Genomic DNA, 19,127 nt, shown 5'->3' with positions numbered 1-19,127 from the left:
CTATATATGTTGCAAATAAAATTTTCAAGCATATTATTGAAAAGCGCTCTATAAAAGGATAATCCTCAATTTTGTAAATAGTGCAACACTTAACTAGAAGGAATATAGAATAAGGAATGTTTGTGAATGTGAGATTTTCTGCCTTCTGCTAATTGCATATTTTAAAGAACATAATTATTAATTCATTTTAATTTCCCAGCAAGATAAAAGTCTAAAATTCTAGTTGCCTTAATTATTTAGATTTGCCTTCTTGCAAATGACTAAACAGAAAATGTGCGACTGTGTGAACATTATTTCTCCTTTAATAAGCATGCATAGAATCTGGTAGATATTTAACTGAAAGCTAGATTTTGTTTCGCACTTAATGGTTCATTCATGGAGATTTTGTATATCTGGAAATCAAACTCCATTAACACCTATTTTTTTTAATGTTTACATCTTAATCCATTTTGTCTCAGAATCAGGTTTGATTTGGACTTCATTATGATTTTTTAAGTGTGATCATCTGGAAACAGCTTCCACTCTGTAAAATAAATTTAAAAATATTCTACTAGATCTAACATTCAGTAAGCTTAAGCAATGAACATTTGAACAATTAGGGGATTCTTTTCTTGTGCCTCAAGTGCGTATTTAAGTATTATCTCTAGATCAGAGTTCTTTGCGTATCTCTGATTATTTACAAGTTGCTTACATTAAATAACTCAAATTCAAATTTTAGGGTTTTTTTTTGCAGAATAATGTGAAGTTCTATCATCCAGTAACTTCTGTGATAATTAAGCTGTAATAAAATATTTCAATACCGTTTTTGGAAGTTGATTGTAAATCAAATTCACTCTTTCATATTGTGTTTCAATTTACCAGATAAAATGTTTGTTTTAACTCGAATAAATCTGGCTTGTATCCTTGCACTTCTAGCACTTCCTGAAATCAGTCCCAGGTCTCTAGTTTGAGACCTGTCCAATTAAAAGATTAGTAAGAACTAAATACTTCTGAAGTGTTTCTTTAAAAATACAACTATCTTGGTATTCCCCCACTCAGTCAAAAATGCACGTCTTAATCCTTGAACTACTTGTATTGTGGTTAGTTCTGATTGCCTCATTATAGGAAGGATGTGGAAGCTTTAGAGAAGGTGCAGAGGAAATTTACCAGGATGCTGACTGGATTAGGGAACATATCTTATGAGGAAAGTTTGAATGAGTTATGGTTTTTCTCTTTGGAATGAAGGAGGATGAGAGGTGACTTGATAGAGGTGTATAAGACTAGCATAGGTAGAGTGGATAGCTAGCACCTTTTTCCCCAGTGAGGCAGGGACCAAAACTAGAGGACATCTGTTTAAGATGAGTGGAGATGTTCGAGGTAGGTTTTATATAGAGAGTGGTAGGTGCCTGGAACATGCCACCCAAGGTGGTGGTAGAGGTGGATACGATAAGGACATTTGAAAGACTCTTAGATAGGCACATGTAAGAAAATAGAGAGTTATGGGCTCTGTAGGAGGGAAGGGGTAGATTGTGGGCTGAAGGGCTTGTACTGTTCTGTGTTCTGTATTCTTTGCATGCTTAGCTGGTGAATCATCTTGACGGAAGAATTTTTAAAAATGATTTTGAAGTCCATTTTTTTTTTGAAAACTTGCTCAATTTGAATAATGGAGTGTGGCTGGGAGCTAAAGGAATCCCGTGGGTAAGAATTCAGGAGCCTTTGCAGTTATCTAATGGGTCTGAATTTCTTGGAAGTTTTTGGATCATAGTGGTCTGCAGAGTGGATGCGCTATCTGAGCGTGTGGTAGAGGAAGCCATTTCGGTAGAGAGAAGTGACCTTATGGAATGATACTGTTCTTGGCAACAACAGGCACACATTAGGAATGCTCTGTTGTCTGCCCAGTGCCAGGATTCTAGATATCTATTCTGTGCTGGAGAGTAGCTTGGGAAGGGAATGATCCAATTGTCATGAGGCTCCTAGGTAGCAATGTTGCAGACAAGGCAAAGAGGTTCTTGCATGATCAGTTTTAAGAGCTAGTCAGCAATTGAAGAAGTGAACTGAAAAGTTTATAATTTTTTTATTATTACCCAAGTTGCAATAGGACAAATAAGATTAGAGAAGATAATATGTAGTGCTTTTAGCAGTAGAAATTGATGTAGAATGGTGTAGTACAAGTGGGTTTTGGTTCATGGAGCATTGGCACCTGTATGGAGGACATTAAGAGCAACAGACCCAAGACACTCTGGCGTGAACTGTGCTACAACTAGTGTATTAGTGAATCTCATTAGAGGAGAAGATTTTAACCGAAGTCAAAGTTCAAAGTAAATTTATTATCCAAGTATGTATACATCACCATATACAACCCTGAGCATCATTTTCTTGCAGACATACTCAATTAATCCATATGATAATAACCATAATAGAATCAATGAAAGACGGTACCAACTTGGGCATTCAATCTTTGTGCAGAAATTGACAAGTTGTGCAAATACAAAAAATTATAATAAATAAGCAATAAATATTGAGAACATGAGGTGAAGAGTCATTGAAAATGAGTCCATTGATTGTAGGAACATTTCAATGATGGGACATTTGAGATTGAGTGAAGTTATCCCCTTTGGTTCAAGAGCCTGATGGTTGAGGGTTTATAACTGTTCCTAAACCTGGAGGTGTGAGTCCTGAGGCTGGTGTAGCTTCTTCCTGATGGCAGCAGTGAGAAGAGAGCATGGCCTGGGTGGTGGTGTCCCTGATGATGAATGCTGCTTTCCTGTGACACTGTTTCATTTTGATGTGCCAACTGGTGGGGAGGGCTTTAACCATGATGGACTGAGTGATATACACTACTTTTTTGTAGGATTTTCCATTCAAGGGCATTGATGTTTCCATTCCAGGCTGTGATGTAGGACAAAGGTACAAAATTGCAAAATTGTGGTAAATCAAAGAATAGAAACAAGGCAAAAAAGAATGTGTTGCAGACTGTGATAGGAGTGGATAGAGTAAAAGTTTGTAAATCAGTAGATTGTGTTAGAGGTTACAAAAATAATATTAATCTGAAGGTTCTGCATCTGAATGTGTGTAGCATTCGAAAGCACAACACATGAATTGAGAGTGCAAGTGGATATAAACTTGCATAAGGAAAAGTGGCTACAGGTTGGCATAAATTGGGAAATTTATTTATTATTGTCACGTACCAAGGAACAGTGAAAACATGTCATGCATGTCGTTCACACAGATCAATTCATTACAACAGCGCATTGAGGTAGTACAAGGTAAAAGCAATAATAGAGAGTAGAATAGTGTGACAGATGCAGAGAAAGTGCAGTGCGGGTAGACAAAAAGGTGCAAGGTCATCAGGAGGTAGATCTGAATGTCCAAGAGTACACAGCATTCGGGAGAGTTGGGAAGCTAAGCAAAGGTAGAAAAGTGGCTTTATTAATGAGAGTCTTGGCACTATAGAGAGGGCTGATCTAAATTCAGGAGATGTGAATGTAGAAGCAGTGTGGATGAAGGTAAGAAATAGAAAGGCACGACTTCACGTTTGTACAAAATGCTTACAAGCCACCTTAAGTCAAATGATGGAACAGTGTATAAAGCAAAAAAAATTGAGATGAAGAATACAAGACAGTTTCTCTTATAACGTTTTCTGGAGCCCGCCAGAGAAGAAGCTGTACTAAATAAAGTATTATGTAATGAAATGGGATTAATTACTTCGCTCATCATGGAAACACCCCTAGGTACAATGCTCATAACATGATTAAATTTTATATTTAGTTTGAGGGAGAGAAGAATGGGTCCAAGCCTAGTATTTTAAACATCAATAAGGGCAATTATGAGGGCATGAAAGCAAAGGCAGCTAAAGTGCCTTGACAAATTAGATTAAGGGTCGACTATTTGAGATATAGTGGCAGACATTTAATGGGATCTTTCAGATTACCCAGAATAAATACATTCTGAAGAGTGAAAAAATTCCAAGGGGGGAGGGCACTACATCCATGGTTAACAAAACAAGCTAAAGGTAAAACATACTTGCAGAAAGACTGCCAGCAGAGCAGAAAATTGGGCAGAGTATTTAAAAAAAACAATTAAAATAAAATACTGTAACTGGAAGGTTAATAAGGGAGGAAAGTTGAAATAAGAGATGGCATTAACTAGAAATGTAAAAATGGATAGTTAGTTTCTGTAGTGGGTTATTAGTATAATGAGTTAACAAGGTGAGCATTGGTTCAATTTAAAAAAATGTGCCTGGGGAATTAAAGAAAAACAAGGAGATGGTAAATGAAATAAACAGTTATCTTATATCATCCAACACTGAGATGCAAGTAGCATTCCAGAAGCAGTTGTAAATCAGGAACTCGAGGAAGAATACTCAGTGGCACTCAGCAAATTATTGGAAACTGGTTGACAAGTCTCCAGATCCTGAATGCACATCATCCCAGGCCCCAGATCCTCACCATCTGGGACATGCTCTCTTCTCATTACTACCATCAGGTGGAAGTACAGGAGCTTGAAGACCCACATTTCTTCCCCTCCGCTGTCAGTTTTCTGAATTGTCCATGAGCACTATCTTGTTATTCCTTTGCACTATTTATTTTGCAGTTTATAATAATTTTATGCCTTTCCACTGTACTGTTGCTGCAAAAGAGTAAATTTCATGACGGATGAAGAATTGTCATAGTTGATGTACATCTGGACTACATACATATATATTTCTGCGTGATTGTATTTTACTGATATTCTGTATGTGCTTAACCACGAGAAAATCTGCAGATGCTAGAAATTCAAGCAACACACAAAATGTTGGTAGAACACAGCAGGCCAGGCAGCATCTATAGGAAGAGGTACAGTCAACGTTTCGGACAGAGACCCTTTGTCAGGACTAACTGAAAGAAGAAATAGTAAGAGATTTGAAAGAGTGAGGGGGAGGGGAAGCTCAGGGAGCTGAAATGATAGGAGAAGACAGGAGGGGGAGGAATGAAGCTAAGAGCTGGGAAGTTGATTAGCTAAAGGGAAACGAAGCTGGAGACATGGGAGAAAGAAAGGGGGAGGGGAGCACCAGAGGAAGATGGAGAGCAGGCAAGGAGTGATTGTGAGAGGGAAAGATAGAGAAGAAAGTGGGGGGGGGTAGAAATTAATAAATGAATAAATAAATAAAATAGGGGATGGGATAAGATGTGCTTGTTATCTTGTATATGCACGGACTAGGCCTCAAGCCGCAGTGTCGCCTGAGAAAGGAATTAGAGCTGGTGCACTCCACCGGGGGCGGTATGACGTGGCGTCCAGGGAGTCAGTGCTACCACCTCCTCCTAGTGTTCACTCGGCAGAAGACAAGCTCTATTGTGGTTGACTGTAGACTGATGCCACAAGTTTGGAATCTTTTATTGAGTAATTATGATACTATTTGTGCTTGTTATCTTGTGTGTACTTTATGTTGTGTGTGACTGTTGGTACAGTGTTTTGCACCTTGATGCCGGGGTAACGCTGCTTCATTTGGATTCATTCATGTATGGTTGAATGACAATTAAACTTGAATTGAAATAAAATGCCGTAGTTGCTGGAAAGGTTCCATTAAACTGAGAAATAACTGATGCAGGTTAACTTAGAGAGTGAGACATCTGGCAGGAAACTATAGGCCAGTTGGATTAAAATCTATGAAAAAGCAAATGTTAGAAGTTATTATTGAAAATCTTATAGCGAGGTACTTAGAGAAATGCAAGGTAGTCAGACAAGTTCAGCATGGTTGTATCAAACATGATTTTCCTTTCACCACTTTATTGGTGTTCTTTGAAAATGTACAGTGTTATGGATAAAAAGGAATTAGTGGATTTACTATGCTTGGATTTTTATAAGGTGTTTGGTGTTTTACTGTGTGCTGAACATAAAAACAGTTGGGGTAGGACAGGGATCCCCAAAATTTATTACTGAAAGATACTTAGTAATCACACTCATCCTCCCAAGCTTGTTGAAAGGATCATTCTCTGAAAGCTTTGGTGTTATTAAGTATTTTCTTCTCACAAGGTAGCCAGTGTCTGTACTGTATTGGACTCTACTGTAAGTGTTTCAATAGGCAGAATATCCTTGGATTTTGATTTGAACCTTAATTTGACAATCATCTCTTGTCTGCTCACCGTTGTAAATATGTACTGTTATTACAGTAATAAAGCCACACAGAACTTTCTTTTGGACTTGAAAAATTGTCATTTGCTGCATGGCGTTTGCAGAATGCAGTCAAATCATCTCCATTGTACTTACCGATCAAAGCACTCCTTGTCTGGAGATGAACGACTTCCATTTGTAGAGATTTGGGTGTAGAATCAATGCTGAAAGCAAATGGTTTTTCAAAAAGTATCCTGTCAATGGAAGCCTTGCACTCTTTCAGAAACTGCTCTTGTAGTAATGCAAGCATCACCTTATGCCTTTCAAATCCTGTTACCAGAATCTGTCCCTGAGAGTTGGGTGAGCTGGAAAATGATTGTTTGCCTTCAGCGATCTGATAACAGCTGCAGTTTTTCTCATAGTTCTATAAATCGCTGATGAGATTTACTTTCCCCTGCAACTTAATGCTGAGATCATTTATGTACTAAGTTAAGTCAGTTATGAAAGCAAGCTTCCATGGCTGTTGGCTTTCATAAAGATCTTTTTTTTTTATGAATCCTGCTCACTTCAGTCATGAAAGTATCAATTTTCAAAAATCTCCTCAGCACACTGCCACAACAGAGGCACCTTTACTGTTCAGCATCATGTTCTACAATAGTGGAATTGGTATTTTTCACAGCAAAACTTAAAATGCTCGAGGAACTCAGCGGTCAGGTAGCATCTATGGAGGGGAATAAACGGTTGCTGTTTTGGGTCAAGAGCCTTCATCAGGACTGGAAAGGAAGGAGGTGGAAGTCAGAATAAGAAGATGGGGGAAGGGGAAAGAATACAAGCTGCAAGGTGATAAGTGGAGCCAAGTAAGGGGGAAGGGGGGTGGGTGATGAGGTAAGCTGAGAGGTGATAGGTGGAAAAGGTAAAGGGCTGAAGAAGGAGGAATCTGATAGGAGTGGAGATTGGACCATGGAAGAAGAGGGAGGAGGAGGGGTACCGGAGGGAGGTGATGGGCAAGTGAGGAGAAAGGAAGGTGAAAGAAAGGGGAATAGAAAAGAGAAGGGGAATAGGGAAATTTCTTTCATATACAGTACTTTTGGAATTGTCTGTGGCTTTGTTAACATGAACACTTGAAATTAACAGTTCACTCTACAATTTCCTCTTTGAAGTTGAGTATCTTTTCACAAAGTAGCTCTTGATGGATGATGTAGTGTGATCCATTTTAATTTTGTTTTGCCCATTGATTCTGCCTGGTAGTTAACCCTGCCAACCTTTTTTCTCCCTTTGTGTTCCTTACTTTGTCAGTAGTGGCACACTTCAGATACTCTCACTTTAAATCCAGTCCCCCAAAATATTTAACAGACATTCACAAAAATGTCTTCACCTCGGCACAATCATACTACGCAGCCCTGTTAATAATACTGAATCATGAATGAATGCGAGCAACCTGGCAATTACCCAAAGCAATGAAAAAAAAAAGAAAATTTGCTAATCTGAAGCAGGTACTGTAGTCACTTATGCCCTCTACCCTTGTAACCATGGTAGTTCACAAACTTGCTGCTTCAAAGAGATCCCGCTTTTCTGACTTTTTCCCCGACTATTTGGATCATATAATGCTTGATAAACTCTCCCTCTGTAAAGGGTTTCTTGTCTGTTTTTATTAGCTCAGATACTTGTTAGCTGTCTCTTTACAGAGGCAACATTTTGAAGATGCCTTGCTGGAAAATAAAAGATTTATTTCCAACTGCTGAAACATTTTCTTCTTATATTCACTTGTATATGCAGAGGACAGCACTGTAGCATAGTGGTTAGTGGGACTCTATTACAGTTTGGGGTGTCGGAGTTCACAGTTCAATTTCGGCATCCTCGGTAAGGAGTCTCTGTATGTCCACCCGGTGGAAAGCGTGGACTTTTACCGGGTGCTCTGGTTTCCTCACACAGTCCAAAGACGCACAGGGTAAGTTAATTGGTCATTGTATATTGCCCTGTGATTAGGTTAGGGTTAAATCAGGATTGTCGAGGGTTGCTGAGTTGATGAGGCTCGAAGGGCCAGAAGGGCCTATTCCGGCTGTACCTAAGTAAATAGAATAAATAAACTCCCTATGTGTTTTGTCTTGTAATGGTGCCATACAGTCCTTCTAAACCACATTGGTTATTTGCATGTCAAGAAAGTAATTTTATTTGTTTGACAGATACAAAATATTCAAGTGACCAATTTTCGTTAAACTTATGATGTGTATCAATCTTCTTTCTTTGACAAGATGAAAATATGGGAGGGGGCCCAGGGAACCTGCATGCAAAGCAGTAGAGAGGTGAGGGGTGTGTAAAATTAGCGCAGTAAGTGGAGCCTCTGAGTGCTTCAGCGTAATGAACATGGTGTCAGTACATGGTCAGATTGTACCCATTTTATTGGCTATGCTTTAATGTGCAGTGAATTGATCTGCAGAGTTTTGTTTTGTCAAGGGAGCTGTTAGCAGAATTGGTCTGATATGGGATCATGACACAAAATGAAGGCCATCTCTTAGCTGTTTGACCCACTGAGTTCTTTCAGCAGTTTATTTTTCTCACTCCGGATTCCAGCATCTGCAGTCTCTTTTGTTTCAATTAGGAAAAAAATTAATTGGTTACATGTGGCCCATGAATTACTGGCGCAGGGCATAATAGGAGTAGTAATTAGAATTAGAATGAGAAGTAATTAGATGTAACCATAAATAGATCCTTTTCTGTTTGGCAAGATGTGACAAGTAGTGTGCCAGAGGAAATGGCACTGGGGCCTCAACTTCTTGTAATTCACATGACTGCAAAGGTTGTTGCTAAATTTGCTAATGATGCAGAGAATGGTGGGAAATTGAGTTGTGGAGAGTGTATGGGGTTAAAAGTGATATAGATAGGGTGAGTGGGCAAATTATGTCAGAATATAATGTGGGAAAATAAGAAATTGTCCTTAGCAGAAAGATGAGAAAGCAGCTATGATATAACTGTTGAGATATTACAGAGCTCTGAGGTTCAGAGAGATCTAAGTGTCACAGTGCATGATTAGCAAAAAGCCAGTATGTGTTTACTGCATGTAATTAGGGAAACTAACAATGTTATTGCTTGCCGAATTGAATACAAACCCTGGATGTTATTCTGCAGTTACATTGGCCACTTGTGAGATCACATCTGGAATATTATGTACAGTATTGATCTCCTTTTAAGGAAGAAATGGAGGCAGATCAGAGAAATCGGAGAATGGAAGAAGATACAACTTATATTTTATGAGAAGGTTGGAGGGGCTGATATTGTGTCTGTTGAAATTTAGAAGAATGAGGGATGATTTGATTGAAACATTGCTGGTGCTGAGGGTGGATATGGAGACAATGTTTACCCTTGGGGGAGAATCTAGAACTTGGGGTCACCTTTGTAAGCTGGAAGTGATGCAAGACCCTTTGAGGACTGTGAGTGGTTAATACTTCCTTTTGCAGAGGGTGATGGAAGCAGAATCTTTAAATACTTTTAAGACAGATTTAGAGATATTCTTGATGAGCTTGGTGGTGAGCGATTACCGTATGTAGATTGAAATTGATTTTGAGATTGTGATCAGATTGGCCAAAATCTCAGTTAAGGGTTTGAAGGGCATAGTGCTTTATCCTTGTGCCTAATTTGTGTTATATGCTTACTAGGAATGGTTGGGAGTCTTGAGTTCTTTTCCTGCGGCTAACCAATGACATACGAAAGTTCCTGATGAACGCAGCAGGCCAGGCAGCGTCTCTAGGAAGAGGTACAGTCGACGTTTTGGGCTGAGACCTGTCCTGTGAAGGGTCTCGGCCCGAAACGTCGACTGTACTTCTTCCTAGAGATGCTGCCTGGCCTGCTGCGTTCACCAGCAACTTTTATGTGTGTTGCTAGAAATTCCAGCATCTGCAGATTTCCTGGTGTTTGAGCTAACTAATGAATCCAATCTGGCACAACCCAGTTAATGAACATTTTATTAATATGTGGGAAGTTGTAACAAACTTGTATGAAGATTCTGAACAAATTTAATTTGCTTACTGTGCTGAGTGAAGTATTATGTGGAGTTAACTAATTTGATTTTAAAAATACATATTTATCAAAAAGCTTTTGCAACATCAGGATTATGTTTCAGGATTCAGTTTTATTGCCAGTGAAGTAACTGAAATGAAGAAGAGTTGCATGAAGAGTGGTTGCCAGTTTGTAGGCAGCAAGGAGCATCAGTGACTTGGTACGTTGTTTTAATGATGTGAAATAATGTAGCTCAATGTAATTCTTCTGTACTTCCTCACAATAATGCCATGGGACATTTGGGACTGCATTTAAGAGAATGATTGAAGCTTTGACTGATAGATGGCACTTTCAAAAGTGTTGGATTCACTTAATATTGCACTGCAGTATTTGCCTGGATTGTTGTGCTTAGATCTCTGGAGAAGATATTGAATGCTTAACCTTTTCAATCAGACAAGATTACTGCCACTTCACATTGATTACCTTAATAATTAATGTAAAAGAATTAAATTATGACAATCAATGTCATTGTTCTAGAAACTTGCATTTATATGGTCATAATTTCCAAAACTTGAAATTTCCTGATAATTCCACTCTAATCTAAATAATCATCTTAGTCCATTCTCCTTAGTCCACAAGCTTCAAGATCGCCACCATCGTGCCAGTGCTGAAGCATTCCACTGCCATGGGCCTGAATGACTCCCATCCAGTTGCACTCACTCCCATCATTGCAAAGTGCTTTGAGAGACTGGTTCTATCACATCTGAAATCCTGTCTGCCCACTACCCTGGACTCCCATCAATTTGCCTATCACACCAACAGGTCAACAGAGGATGCCATCTCCATGGCAATTCATTCTGCCCTGACCCACCTGGACAGCCGCAACTCTTACGTCAGAATGCTGTTCATCGACTTTAGTTCGGCATTCAATGCTGTGATCCCCTCTAAACTGATCACCAAACTTCGCCAGCTTGGTATCAGCTCATCCCTCTGCAATTGGACCTTGGACTTTCTGACTAACAGACCCCAATCAGTTACGCTGGACAACCTCTCCTCCTCCACTCTCACCCTCAACACCGGCATACCTCAAGGCTGTGTGCTGAGCCCTCTTCTGTACTTCCTTTTCACCTATGACTGTGTTCCTGTACATGGTTCTAACTCCATAATCAAGTTTGCAGATGACACCACGGTGGTTGGCCTGGTCAGAGGGGATGATGAGAAGGCCTACAGGGACGAGGTCCAGCACCTGGCTGCGTGGTGTGCCGACAACAACCTGGCCCTTAACACCCAGAAGACCAAGAAGATCATTGTGGACTTCAGGCATGCTAGGAGCCACACTCACATCCTCATCTACATCAAAGGAGCTGTAGTGGAGCGTGTATCAAGCTTCAAATTCCTTGGTGTCCACATTTCCGATGATCTCACCTGGTCTCTGAACTCCTCTATCCTGATCAAAAAGGTGCAACAGTGCCTTTATTTCCTGTGGAGCATCAAGAAAGCTCACCTCTGTCCCAGGATACTGACGGACTTTTACCGCTGTACCATTGAGAGCATACTCACCAACTGCATCTCAGTGTGGTATGGCAATTGTCCCATATTGGACCGCAAAGTACTCCAGCGTGTGGTGAAAACTGCCCAGCGGATTATCGGCACCCAATTGCCCACCATTGAGAGCATCTACCATAAATGCTGCCTGGGCAGGGCGAAAAGCATTATCAAGGATGCATCTCACCCTAACCATGGACTTTTTACTTCCTCCCATCTGGTAGGCGCTATAGGAGCCTCCACTTCCACACCAGCAGGCTCAGGAAGAGCTTTTTCCCTGAGGCTGTGACCCTGCTGAACCTCACATCACAGCGCTAAGCAGTATTGCACCCATATTGTACTGTCTCAGTACTTTTATATTTGTGTGTTGTAGCACTTAGTTTTTATTTGCAGTTATTTTGTAAATGCACTATTCTTTTCATTTCTGGTCAGATGCTAACTGCATTTCATTGGCTTTATATCTGTACTTTGGCACAATGACAATAAAGTTTAATCTAATCTAATTGAAAGTTTCCACCCATCCACCAAAAATGCATTTGAAACAAATAAATAATGTTGCAAGAATAAACGTAATTAATAAGAGTTTCCTCCCCTTAATTTGTGAACAATCTCATTAACTGATTATCTTTCTGCCCTGTCCTTCAAGTGTTGGTGGAGACTGAGTGATGTAATTCAAATTAAAAATAGATTTGAGATGCTATAGGAAGGCTTTTGCATGCAGTCAAGTTGGTCATAACATGTCATTGTATTACAGAATATAATAGTTGCAAATTTATGTTTAAAGCTTTAAATGTGAATAGCAATTATTACATCAGTTAGGAAATTACTGTTATAAAGCATTATTATTAAATATTGACCTTGAAATTCAGATGTGCAGTTGTGCTTGCAACATAATTTCTGGGTGTGGCTTTGGTATTTTATTGTAAGTGGCAGATTCTGCATTCATTTGCTTTTCTTTACTTTTTCCATGATCATTTGTATTTTCCTTTATCTTGAATATTTTGATTTATATCTAAAGTACAGTTATTTTATTATTCTGGTAACAAGCACAAGATGCCAAAGCGGCATTAATAATTGAAAGATTTGTAATCTGTATTGTTTGACAAGACAGTCAAAATGACATGTATTAACAGCAAGAGATATAAAAACTGAAGTTTCTGAAGGATTTTGTGGCAGCTTCCTACACGTTGTAATTGTTTCTTCAATAATCTATGTCACAATTTCGCAAACCCTGCAGATCTGTGAGAGGCTCCATCAAAAATACAGCAAGGTTAGCCTTGGTTGACTATTTATGTCATAACTATTACTCCTAATTTCAATGTCTCTGTCGCTCCCAATGGAGTTGTGCTGGAACTCTGAATCAATTATGATTGATCTGGATCTCTTGCGTCAACCTTAGTCATTCTTCTACATTACTTGTGGTGATTCCATTTATGTGTTGCATCAAACACAGTATGTTTCACGCAACTTCATCTCAAGATTTGTATTTCTAGTTACTTTCCTACCATTCCACAAACTCCATTGATCACTCTCCCTTGGGATGTCCGATCAGCAACCAGTCCTTCTTTGAATGCCCAAGTCCTTTGCTTGGGTGACATACAAAAGCACGCTTGCATTATGTGTACCAAATGCACATAAATACCCAAATTAATTTCACTACATTGAGAGAATCACAGATGGAGAAAAATGGGCTGTTTGGATTTTTATAACTTGAGGTGAGGGGGAGAGCCTTCAGAAGCAAAACTTGATGTGAAGAAAAGTACAGAGAGGTTAGAGTCACTGGAGTTTGTTTCCAGTGTGCTACAGAGAAGTTATTCCTTTGGAGCCTGGTTAGACCGTGGCAATATTATAAAAGAAATAGAGAAAAACCAGAAAGATAGACAAATAATAAAAGAACCGAGCGAAATCAATGTAGCCTCTGTCTATAGAGAGGGCATACTGTAATATGACTTGTTTGAGGCTTTTAGGATTATGAAAGAGTTTGAAAGGATGGATGTCTAAACTTAGATCTCCAACCATCAGTGGAAACAAGGTTAAGAGCTGTAAAAGTAAGCTGGTGACTATTATATTGTTGCTCCAATAGGAATCATCAAATATTTCAGTTTAGGACTACTACAGATGAAATTGACAGCTCCAGTAAGCAACATCATGTTAAGACACTTGAAAAATCTATCCATCCGTAAAATTGACAGACCTCAGACAGCAGAATCAGGTTGCAATTGTAGTTCCCCTTTAAGAAAATGGAAGTGGGGAAGGTGCACAGGGCTATAGATATGGGTGAAATGCCTTACACCCGTACTCCTGACTATGTGCTGGCGAATGTACAGTCTCAGGAAAATAACACTGAAGACTTCAGAGCAAGATTGCAATACCAGAGGGACATCAGGGACTCCTTTGCACTTTGCTTCACGGAAACGTGGCTTACCCCTGTGAATTCAGGTGTAATGCTGGAGCCCAGTGGCTTCACCATTCATGGTAAAGACAGGTCTGCTGAGTCTTTCAAAGGTAGAAGACGGCGCAGTAAACTTCATGATTAACTCATCATGGAGCACAGAGGTGACGGTTCTGTCTTAGTCTTGCTCACCCAAACGGGAACATCTAGCATCACCCATCATCCTAGTAGTGTGTACGTTCAACCTCAGGCAGGCACTCAAGGAGCTGAGCACTGTGATCAGCAGTCATGAAGCAGAACACCGTGAATCCTTCCCTATCATTGCAGGAGATTTCAACCAGGCTAACTTGAAGAAGTCTCTGAACAACTACCACCGACATGTCACCTGTGGAACCACATTTGAGTGCTATTATGCCACCTCCAAGAATGCTTACTGTGCCATCCTTGCCTGCACTTGGAAAGTCAGATCACCTGGTGTATAGGCAGAGACTAAAGACCGCAGCACAGTGGTGAGGACCATGAAGGTATAGTCAAGAGAGAACGGAGGAGTGCTACAGGACTGCTTTGAATTAGTGGACGGGACAATATTCAGGGACATCTTCAAATCTGAATTAATATGCCACAGTTATCACTGACTTCATCATTTCCTTTGTGGATGAGTGTGTGTCTTTAAGAACATATCAGACATACCCATACATAAAGCCATGGATGAAGAAGGAGATTTGTAGTCTGCTGAGTGCTCGATCTGTGGTATTCAAGACCATTGATCCAGAACTATACAAGACGTCCAGGTACGATTTACAGAAGGCTATTTTAAGAGTGGAAAAACAATTCCTATTAAAGTTAAAGACTGAATCAGATATACGTCAGATTTTTTTTTTACTATGTATTGCAATGTACTGCTTCACATTTCATGACATATGCTGGTGATATTAAACCTGATTCTGATTCTGATTATAATGGGTATGGATTAGGATAGGTTGCTTTCTGGCAAAGAGACCCTTGGTAAGTGGAGCCTTCAAAAGTGAAATACTGAGAGTACAGAGTTTGTATGTTCCAGTTAGAATAAATAGCAAGGCTAACAAATTTAAGGAACCTTGGTTTTTGAGGGACATTTAGGCCCTAGTTAAGAAATAGAAGGCAGTGCATAGCAGGTATAGTATTTGCAGCAATGAACAAGTGAGGAACTTGAGTATAAGAAGTGTGAGGGGGAAATCGAGAGGGCTGAAATAAGGCATGAGGTTGCTGTGGCATACAAAATGAAGGAGACTCCCAGTAGCTTCTACAGATATATTAAAAGCAAGAGACAAAATTGGTCCAGTTATAGTTCAAGTTTAATTGTCATTCATCCATACATGAATATCTATGAATACAACCAAACAAAACAGCTTTCTTCCAGGGCCACAGTGCAAAAAACAGTACCAACAGTCACACACAGCACAATGTACACGTAGCATATATAAGATGATAGTAAAATGGAGTCACACAAAAAATATAGTCCAAGTCCCTGAATGTTGCAGTAGTCTTCATTTGAACACAATACATCTTACAGTACACAATATAGATAATAGACCACCATGGTCATCTGTGCGTGGAGTCAAAATAGATGGGGGAGATCTTAAGTAGATATTTTGCATCTGTATTTCCTTAGGAGATGGACCCAGAGTCTATAGAACTGAGGTAAAACACTAGTGAGGCCATGGTTGATATATGAATTACAGAAGAGGAAGTGCTGACTGTCTTGAGGCAGGTCAGGGTGGATAAGTCCCCAGGGCCTGACAACATGTCCTCTTGGACCTTGTAGGAGGCTAATGCAGAAATTGCAGGGGCCCTGTCAGGGGTATTAAAACATCCTTAGCCACATTGGTGGTGGGTAGATTATTGGAAGATGTTCTAAAGGACAGGATATATAAATATTTGGATAGAAAGAGCCTGATTAGGAATAGTCAACATGGCTTTGAGAGTGGTAGGTGGTGTCCAACCAACCTTGTAGAGTTTTTTTTTTGAGAGGTTACCAGGAAAGTTGATAAAGGAAAGGCAGTGGACAATGTCTCATGGTCTTTGACCAAGTCCCGCATGGGGGACTGAACCAGGAGGTTCAGTCACTTGGCATTCAAGATCAAGAAGTAAATTGATTCAACATTAGCTTAATTGAAGAAGCCAGATAGTGGTAGTAGATGGTTGCCTCTCTGACTGGAGGTCTATGACTCATGGTATGATGTAGGCTGGGTCAATTGTTGTTTGTCATCTATAGTAGTGATTTGGATGTTAATATGGTAAACTGCATCAGTAACTTTGCAGATGGCATCAAGGTTGGTGGCATAGTATTTAGTGAGGAAGGCTTTCAGATCTTAAAACCAGAGTGATTTTGGCACATTGGCCATCATAGTCAGAGTATTGAGTACAGGAGTTGGTGTGGTATGTTGAAGTTGTATAAGATGTTTGTGAGGTTGAGTTTAGAGTATTGAAACAGGTGGTTAGAGTTCTGAAAGAGGTGGCTGAAGAGATAGTGAGGCATTAGTAATAATGTTTCAAGAATCATCAGATTCTGGAATGGTTTCGGAGGACTGGAAAATTACAGATGTCATTCCACTCTTCAAGAAGGGAGAGAGGCAGAAGAAAGGAAAGTATAGGCCGATTAGTCTGACCTCAGTGGTTGGGAAGACGTTGATTATTAAGAATGAGTTCTCAGAATACTTGGATGCACAGGATAAAATAGGCCGTAGTCAGCATGGTTTCTTCACAGGAAAATCTTGCCTGACGAATCTGGTGGAATTCTTTGAAGTAGTGACAAGCAGGATAGACAAAGGATAAACGGTTGACGTTGTGTACTTAGAGAACATCAGAAGGCCTTTGACAATGTGCCACACATAAGGCTGCTTAACAAGCTTTGAGCCCATTGTATTACAGGAAAGATTCTACCATGGGTAAAGCAATAGCTGATTGGCAGGAGGCAGAGTGGAAATAAAGTGAGCCTTTTCTGACTGGCTGCCCGTGACTAGTGGTGTTCCACAGGGGTCTGTGTTGGGACTGATTATTTTTACATTATATATCAATGATTTGGATGATGGAATTGATGGTTTTGTTACAAAGTTTGCAGGCGATATGAAGATAGGTGGAGGGGCAAGTGGCTTTGAGGAAGTAGAGAGGCTACAGAAGGACTTAGTTTAGGAGAATGGGCAAAGAAATGGCAGATGGAATATAGTGTTGGGAAGTGTATGGTCATGCACTTTGGTAGAAGAAATGAAAGAGTTGACTGTTTACTAAATGGAGAGAAAATACAAAAAACTGAGAAGCAAAGGGACTTGGGAGTCCTTGTGCAGGATTTGCTGAAGGTTAATTTGCAGGTTGAGTCTGTGGTGAGGAAGGCAAATATAATGTTGGTATTCATTTCAAGAGGACTAGAATATAAAAGCCAGGATGTAACGTAGAAATTTTATAAAACACTAGTGAGACTTCACTTGGAGTATTGTGAGCAGGTTTGGGCCCCTTATCTTAGAATGGATGTGCTGAAACAGGAGACGTTCAAAGGAAGTTCATGAAAATGATTCCAGGATTGAATGGCTTGTTATATGAAGAGTGTCTGATTGCTCTGAGCCTGTAGTCACTAGAATTCAGAAGAATCCGGGGTGACTTGACTGAAACCTATTGAATGGTGAAAGGCCTTGACAGAGTGGATGTGGTCAGGATGTTTCCTTTAGTAAGAAAGTTTAAATCAAAAGACATAGAGTTAGAATAGAGGGGCTAACTTTTAGAACGGGGATGAGGTGGAATTTCTTTAGCCAGAGGGTGGTGAATCTGTGGAATTCTTTGCCACAGGCAGCTGTGAAGGCCAAGTCTATGTATATTGAAGGCAGAGGCTGATAGATTCTTGATTGGTCAGAGCATGAAGGGATATGGGGGGGAAGGCAAGAGATTGGGGCTGAGAGGAAAATTGGATTGGCCATGATGAAATGGTGGAGCAGACTTGATGGGTCAAATGGCCAATTCTGCTCCTATATCTTATGGTCTTATTGTGTGCGATTCTGGTCTCCTTCCTACATGAAAGGTATAATTTAAGTTTGAAAGAGTAGAGTGAAAATGTACAAGCATGTTGCAAGGACTTGAGGAGCAGAGTCATAAGCAGAGGTTGAATAGGTTATGACTTTATTCCTTATGGCATAATAGAATGAGGGGAGATTTGATAGAGGTATACAAATTATAAGTAGTTTAAACAGGGTGAATCTATGCAAGCTTTTTTCACTGAGGTTGGGTGAGACTAAAACTAAAGTTCATAGCTTAAAGGTGAAAGGTGAAATATTTAAGGGAACCTAAGGGGGAGCTTCTTCACTCGGAAGGTGTGAATGTAGAACAAGCTGGAGTGGAAGGTTTGATTGCAATATTTACAAGAAGTTTAGATAAGTACATGGGTGGGAGGGGTATAGAGGTCTATGGTCTGGGTGTGAGTCTAGGCAGAAGATCAGATCAGCACAGTATAGATGGGCCAAAAGGCCTGTTTCTCTGCTGTGGTGCTGTGTACTTTTGAAAGGAGTGGTTGAAGTGAGTACCAGACATGGATGTAAAAAAAGCTAGAGAAGTAACAGAAGGGATTAATGAAGCCATAAATGCTACCTGACCTACTGAGTTCCTCCAGCACTTTTTTATGTAGTGATACTACAGGGAAGGATGTACAGAGACACCTTACAGAGGATGCTGGGATTGAACTCTGAATTCAGCCGCCCCAAGCTGTGAAAGGTATTGTTGTACATTGCCTTGATTTCATCATCATGGTGTTTCAGGGAGGAGGATGAAAAAGGAATGTGTGATGCTTGGAGCATGAAAGGAAAATTTGTATAAGCACCGATTACGATAGTTTTGAAATAAAAACAGGATGAAGGGAAGTTACTATAGAGGAAACAGATTGTACCAAAGTTCAATAAGAGATAAAGCATTTAACAAATATTGTTAACTATGGAGTTGGGCAGCCTTTACGGAAGAGGGAAATGGAATTAGTATTTTATTGTCACATGTACTAAAGTACAGTAAAAAGCTTGTCTGCATACTGTTCATACAGATCAAACGGTTACACAGTGTACAGTGTAGAGGTAGAACAAGGTGAAACAGTAACAGAATGCAGAATTAAATGTAA

General features: G+C 39.8%; 1 protein-coding gene across 4 annotated transcripts in view; it reads left to right on the top strand.

Annotated features, from left to right (window-relative positions):
* The window catches only part of kcnab2a (potassium voltage-gated channel subfamily A regulatory beta subunit 2a), a 293,607-nt gene that overhangs the window by 60,307 nt on the left and 214,173 nt on the right, over positions 1-19,127 (top strand). The gene's annotated exons all lie outside the window — the stretch shown is intronic.

This window comes from Mobula birostris, chromosome 27 (assembly GCF_030028105.1).
Source record: "Mobula birostris isolate sMobBir1 chromosome 27, sMobBir1.hap1, whole genome shotgun sequence".
Taxonomy (NCBI): Eukaryota; Metazoa; Chordata; class Chondrichthyes; order Myliobatiformes; family Myliobatidae; genus Mobula; species Mobula birostris.
This window is presented reverse-complemented; position numbering and strand designations above follow the sequence as displayed.